The sequence below is a fragment of the Alexandromys fortis genome, unplaced genomic scaffold, assembly GCF_014885135.2.
Source record: "Alexandromys fortis isolate MF-2015 unplaced genomic scaffold, M_Fortis_MF-2015_v1.1 scaffold_115, whole genome shotgun sequence".
Classification (NCBI taxonomy): Eukaryota; Metazoa; Chordata; class Mammalia; order Rodentia; family Cricetidae; genus Alexandromys; species Alexandromys fortis.
In genome coordinates this window covers 5,123,864-5,131,212 of record NW_026067989.1, presented here as the reverse complement: position 1 = coordinate 5,131,212, position 7,349 = coordinate 5,123,864, and the positions used below count along the sequence as shown (strand labels likewise).

The 7,349-nt window shown below is 47.7% G+C and overlaps 1 long non-coding RNA gene across 1 annotated transcript; it reads right to left on the bottom strand.

Annotated features, from left to right (window-relative positions):
- Positions 1-297: 297 nt before the first annotated feature.
- LOC126512049 (uncharacterized) lies at positions 298-2,601 on the bottom strand. Its single transcript, XR_007594894.1, has 2 exons — positions 2,463-2,601; positions 298-963 (listed from the first exon to the last, which is right to left on the bottom strand). It is a non-coding gene; the product is annotated as an uncharacterized lncRNA (long non-coding RNA).
- Between the last annotated feature and the right edge of the window lie 4,748 nt (positions 2,602-7,349).

The following is a 7,349-nucleotide window of genomic DNA, read 5'->3' as shown; positions in this document are numbered from 1 at the left end:
CTGGGCTCTTGCTGTTTTTATTGGCTCTGTTGGAGATGGGTTCTTCACTCACCAATTCAAAGTGTGTTCCAAGACTTGGAAGTTTTCTGGCTACAGCTGGGCCAGTGCCCAGGTAACTACTGTCAGGAGAAATTCTTCAATCTCTCTGAGCAAACTGGACAGCTCTACTCACCCTAGATACTTCACCATCTTGTAACCACCCTGTAACCCACATGTAGCTCATCTGAGCCTGGATTCACAATGACCCACAAGAGCTCTCTATTACTTTGCTATGCAATTAATTACTCCTCGCCCAGCAAACTTCAAATAAACTCTTTATTTTGCTCATAATTTGGGGATCAGGGATTTGGGAGGAAAATGACTGGGAATCTTTAATTTAGAATCCTTCAAGTAACTGAACACAGATGCCTACCCAGGATTCAATCTACTAACTTCTCTTCGAGTTGGCTATTAGATACCTAACAGGCAATGCCTGTTGTGTGGCCTGCCTTCTCATTCCTAAAGGCTGGTTCTAGCGGCAAATCTGTAGAAGATGTTATTCAAAATCCCAAGCTCAAACCCGCAAGGTGTTTTCCCTCTGTGTGACATACACTTCAAGGGATCAAATGAGCCTGTCAGATACAAAGAGTGAACAGAACCCCCCCTCCTTTCTCAATGGAGGGATGTCCAAGATTTGTTCCTTGTTTAATCCACTGCAAGGCCACAACCATATTCCAATCCAGTGAGCCACCTGCAGAAGTCAGATGAACTGGCAGGCCAGGTCTAGCGTGGCTTCTCCTGGAGCGTGGAGGGAGGGTGCCAGGTCTTCATGAAGGCATGGCTTATGGTGGTTCCATGTAGAAGAAGGCCTCACTCATCTCAGGGCCTGCTTCTTCCACTGCCTGTGTGACCAGAGCAAGTGACGTGACTTCTTTGGTCTTCAGTTTGGTTTCTTCATCCAGGGTGATGCCATTCTTCAGTTGACTGTGGAAAGCAAATGGGACTAAATGAGAAATGTACTGAATAACAGCTACTACAGCCCAATTCCTGCCGCATATTCCTGACACAGTAGGTGTCACACTGACTAAACAGTATCACTGCGAAGGACAACAGGGGAGGCTCTTACATCTGCCAAGAATATTAATAAGATCTCCTCCAGACCAGACCACCATGCTATCATCTTTGACTTGGTAGGGGGATGGTATCCCTCCTGCTCCAGCCTTCCTCTCCTTATCTTCCTCTGCATCTCTCCCTTTCACTCCTCTCTCACTCTCTTGATTGTTCTCCTGTCAGTTTGGGGCTTCCCAAGGGATGCAGTAGGTCACCTCTGCTGCTGTCTTTCCCTGTGATACCTACAGCAAGCTCCAGCTTCACTCAGTGCCAAGAGGATGCTCTGGTGTGAATAGGCTACGACCCTGTTGAGGTCAAAAGTCAGGGTGTTTGAATCTCAGTGTGTGCTCTCATTATAGAGACATACTTTTCACAGGTGCTGCCTAAAGACATGTCAGTCTTTCTGGTACCTCTACAAGCACCCATTCCCCTGCTTCTTTGGAAGAGTACTATGACATCATGTGTTAAGAATTTGGGCACTGGGTTTACCATGTCTGTGTTTTAACAACCCAGCACGGGTGTGCCCAGTACCTATGAAACCTTTCATCATCTCACTGTCTCTGTGGTTGAAGATTTGGGACTTCAGTTACTCTGCCTCACCAGAACTGAAGCTAACTCTATACATCTAATTAGCCTGCTCCCACCACAGCACTCCACAGCCATATCTACCATGCCCGACAGAGAGTTGCGACCATCACCCCCAGCCAAAGAACAGTGAGTAGCCTAGAGCCCAAACACACACACATGGTGTGCAGGCGGCTTGCAGTCAGGCCTGTTTTCCGGACTCTGTTAACTCCACCCCCAGGGCTGGTGGCTCAAGAGAGCCAGGGTCCCATGAAAGTCAGAGGGAAACTCTGTCATCTGCCAGCACACAAACACCACTTGTGTTTGTAGCCCCCAGGCTTGCAAGATGCATTTTCCTTTCAAAAAATGACCTGGAACTTGTATTATGAAGGCTCTTCTGCTTTGCTTATTTTGCCTTGTATAGTCTTGAGGGCAGAACATCTGTCAAAATTGTTATACAGCCTAGATCCTCTCCTCACTTATGCTAAATCCTCAGGATATTAGCCTTTCTTCTTGCTTTGAAAACAAACTTCATAGTTCATTGCTATCCTCCCCATTGGCCTGGACATCTCAACATTCTCCAAATCACTAGCCTCTTCTGACACAATCCTCATCTCTGACTAAATAGCAGTAACCTGGGCCAAAAGCTAGCTTGAGCAGAGTTCCCTCTTTTTCATGAAATGACCAAACAGACAGCGCAAATGTATGTGGTGACCTGTAGCATGAATAATAAAAACCCAGAAACAGATATTGGAGTTCAAGCTGAAGATCAGAAGAACAAAGCAGCCAAGCCACTAGAGAGTTCTTACCTCTACCCAAGGTTCAGACAAACAAAGGGGCAGTTCTGTCCTCAGCGTGACTGTGGACTGCAATGGTCTCCACCAAACCTCAGACTACAACGAGCTCTTGTCTCCTCCTGCCTGATATACCTCTCTCTGCCCAGCCATATCACTCTTATCTCCACCTCCTTAGTTCTGGGATTAAAGCATGTGACTCCCAAGGGCTGGGAACACCTTTGTGTGAGTTCTATTTCTCATTTTAGACAGATTCAATCTCATGTAGCCCAGGGTGGCCTTCAGTCCTGGTGTGTGCCATAACTCCCTGGCCTCTAGTGGCTTGGGTCTGCATGCTGATCTTCAGGCAAGCTTTACTTATTAAATAAAGTATAAAGTATACAATACAAATAGGGTATCACTATAGTGACCCGTGGAGAGACTACCTCTTTGGTACAAAGAGAGCCTTGACTTGGGGCTGGTGTAATTACTCGGCTATTAAAAGTACATGTTCCTCTTCCAGAGGTTGGTTTCATATCAACATGCAGTTGCCTATAATTCCAGCTCCAGGGGAGCTGGCACCCTCTTCTGATGTTCAAGGAAAGCCCACTAAGCAGGGAAGAAGCCTGCCTCTGTGCTCTGCAGTTCCCAGGACTGTGTGTGTGTCACTGTTGTTTTGAATGAACAACGCTGAAGCTCTGGAAGACCAGACACCACAGTCAGACCTGCACCAGGTCCCTCATAAACGCCGAGAGCTGTACACAATTGTCCCTCTCACGGGCATCCACGTGACCAAGGGCTCTGTGCACTGGACTCTGAAGCAGTGTAAGGATTTAGCGGGGATGTGAACTCTGTTCTTCCCTTGAACTTCCTGAGACTGTTGAGGGAAGAGCCAGCAGGAAGGAGGGATGATATGAAGAGATGCCAGATGGTCTGTGGGCTGGTCCAGGGACCATGACCTTCATATTGGAGCAATCCTTGTGGATTTAGCAAGCAGGCAAGTGATCCCCTCCCCTCCCCCCCCCCAAGAGATGCTGCATTTTTGCATTTTGGAACACTGCCCTGAAAAGCTTTGGTATGCCATACTGGGGTGGGGGTGGGGCCATATGGAGCAATGACTAGTCAGTTAAAGGGGACCATTATCCTCATATACTCTCAAGAAGCAAAGTACTCCTCTCTGTGTAAGCTACTGCTTTAAGGGTCATCCCAGCTTTTACAGCCACAGAGTGTTGGGTAGTTGTCTAAGGGATACTGTGGTTCTAATCTACCCACCCTCAAGGCTTCACCCTAGGGGCACAGAGAATGGGGCACACCAGCCATACCTTCCTTCTCAGAGACCATGGCCTTGCTTTGGTCTGGACTGAGCTTCTCCCTGGGTTTGTTTCAGAGCCCTTAAAAATAGCAGGCCAGTTAGGCTGGCTGGCCTGGAATTTCCTGGAACCACCCATGGCAGGGCACTGGACCCAGGCTGTCTGTCAAGGGCGCTTTCCCTGAGCTTCCACCCTCCCTTTTGAGTCCAGCAGGAGTGTTAGGAAACTAATGTTTCCAGGGGTGAGTTGGTGACGTTCCTTCCTGACCCTGGGGTGGCGAGGAGCTGAAAGGTCCCTTGAAGTTCTGGCAGTCCGACTGGGAGTGGCCAGAAGTGAGGACTAAGTGTGGGGTCAGAACTCAAGGACAGCAGCATTCTGTGTGTGGCATTCTTTTCTCTTTTTTTTTAAAATACATTTTTAATTAAAATAGAATTGCATCACGCTTCCCGCATGAACCACATGGTATTCTTTCCCTAACCTGTGCTTTCTTTCTCGGAAAATATGATTCAGACATTCTCCCCACCTGACACTCTGCCCATGAGGTCACTGGCCCCTGATCAAAGACACAGAGGTGATTCAGCCCTTCCCAGGAATGAAGCTGAAACCTGTGGCCTCACCTAGGGTGAGATAGGGGATTAGGTTGGTTAAGTGAAAGCAGTCCCCCTTCACCCCTGGAACTCAGCTATATTTGCCTTTACGAATACAAGCTGTTGGGAAAACAACAGGAAATCAGAAAAACAAAAATCACAGTCGGACAGATGCAAATTGTGTTTTCTATCTGAGTGCTGATTCCTCGAAGTGCAGGAGACCACACAGGGAGAAGTCAGGGGGTCAGATTCCATGCCGCCTCCACAGTGACACCTCCACACTCCTGCCACAGATGACACGGGCAAAGTTAGAGAAGTAGCTGAGGGGCTCCTGGGCACTGAGAATAGACAAAGATAAGAAGGCCAACGTAGAGACACTTCTGCTCCTAGCATCAGGGACCCTGCCCTGCTTCATGCCTTCCCCCTGGACTCTTTATGGTTATACATCATCAGCTTAGAGATAGCAGACTTGTGAGGGACCCTAGGAACTCCTCTATCTTCCTGTCTTCCCTGGCCATGTTGGCCTCTACTGTCACCTTAAAGGGTGTGCTGGAGAGCTGGGCCCTGTCTCTCAGGTGCCTTTAGACACACCTTTCCTGTTGGGAGCTGTTTTATCATATGAAACACAAATTCAGCAATCCTACCTCTTTGTTGTCTATAGAAGGTGATGGTGGCATCAGCTGAAGGAGATTTGGGGTCCCTACTAACTTGTTCTGCATTTATGATACATCTCCTCTCCTTGAGGCATACTAAGTCTGTCTGACAGTACCCTTCGGAGTCTTCTGAGTCCATGACCCACTGTGAGAACAAAGACAAGCAGGGGATGTATCTAATTCCAAGACACCATGAGGGAATTCCCAGAGGATTGGGACCCTAATGTGTGACCTGACCCCTCCCAATTGTGTGAAGTCAGGAACTCCATCTTCCCTGGCTAAACCCTGATTACCACTAAGCAGCCTTTAGGGACCTTGAATGAACTAATAAACAATGCTATGTCCGTGTGATCCTTATGTATAGTCAAGTTTTTATGAACTATTAAAGGGAAATTTGGCTGAAAACCATTTCCCCATTCTTACCCAATTAGAAGAGCTGGGAAAATTCTGGGTTTTATGAAAAGCACCCACATCCTTCATCCAGTCTTCACTATTTTAATACTCAGAGTCAATTCACGGAGTGTTTAAATCAACAGGTCTAACTGAGCTCAGAAATCAAGAAGTAGGATCTGGCTCCTCCTCAGCCTGTTGTGGCAACTGTTTCTGCTTTTGATGTTGTTTGATTTTGTTTTTCTTTTTTGCTTGTGTATTATGAGTCACAATGGTATAGGCATCTGGCGCATACAAATCATGAATTTCATTCTATCAGTTCAAGTCAAACAGCAACCAATGAGACCTAACTAACCAAGGAAACAGTTCTACCCAGAAGTCTTTGTGAGATCAGGGGCATTGTGTCCTTCAGCAGAAAACTTGATTAAAAGAACAATGCTAGAGTCATTGCGCTGTGGCTTCCACACAAGGTCTGTTGATTGGCTTGCAGTCGGTGAACTGCATCTCTTAGCCATCTGTGAACTTGGCATCTCTTAGCCATGTGGACAAGACTGTTCTCTGTTCCTCACTTTGCCTTCTCTGTCCGTCCTGACAGAGAGGCCCAGGGGCAAAGGGAGGAGGAATTCTGGAGCAGCCAGTGTTCTCCACTGGAGCTCCAGCCATAGCTTGAGCCTGCTGACTTTGGTGGCTGGGTTGTTCCAGCTCCCAGGTTCCATCATCTAAGCCCATAACCCCAAAGATTTGTCAGTAGGAGGAATTATTATCTTCTCAGGCTTCCTGTCTTGGCACGCCAAGACGGAACTAAATTTGTTTGGTGGCTTCAAGAAGACTTGGAAAATGTTCCGCATAATTTCTCAAGCTGACAATGTGACTGCCGGCACATAGAGAACTCAGCCTCTAGCTCAACGTTCTCCCCTGCCGGCTAGTTTCCGGAGCTCTGGAAGGTGTTCTGCAGGCTGCTGGGGAAGAAGGGAAATCAACTGTTTTACCCAATGCTGGAGCCTGCATGCTACAACAGTGACTTAACTTGCCCGGCAAGTTGTGCCCAATGGTGCACTAGTGGCTTGGCTCGTATGGGGTAGCTCACCACTTTCCAATTACTGAGGCCTCTTTTCTTTGAGGATAAGGTTCCCCGGGTTAGTAACCTTTTTTTGTGGTAGTACTAGTGTTATTTAAAGTGCTTGATTGGGAGCTAGTGGAAGCTGAAGACCCTGTAACTTCAGCCAGAGCAGCTGCAACCTGTTAGCATGTAGATGTTCATCTAAGTCATCTAAGGGCTCCAGATCACCTGGGGCATCTGACCTCAGAGACAGGAGGAATGGCTCTCAAGGCTGCCAGGGTCTGCTTTCCATTACTCATGATGTACTTCCTGTCGCTGCACCCAGCTGTATCCATAGGTTGTGAATGGGGCAGAACCTGGGGGATCTGAATAGGCTGAACTTGGATAACAGAGAAGCTATGATTCTTTCATGGTTGGGAGTCTGAGAATAGTTGATGGTTTCAGGAGACAACACAATAGTAGACACAGCTAAATGAAGGGTACTCCTAAAACCTTAAAAATAAAATCCCAACAAGCAGGTAGCTTGGTTCTCGGACCCCAAACTCAAAAAATGAAGTTCATTTGAGAAGTAGGATTCTTAGAACTGCAGCAAGGGAAAAGCTATTCCATGGCATGGGAGAGGTGCATGTTGAGTCAGGCATATAGGGTAGAGAGATGAGGACCTGTGGGGCGTGGTAAGCTGTGATGGATGCAGCATTGATGGTGCACGGTGAGCAGTGACGGATGCTGCATGCACTGATGGTGCATAGTGAGCAGTGATGGATGTTGCACTGATGGTGCACGGTGAGCAGTGACGGATGCTGCACGCACTGATGGTGCATAGTGAGCAGTGATGGATGCTGCACTGATGGTGCAGGGTGAGCAGTGACGGATGCTGCACTGATGGTGCAGGGTGAGCAGTGACGGATGCTGCACTGATGGTG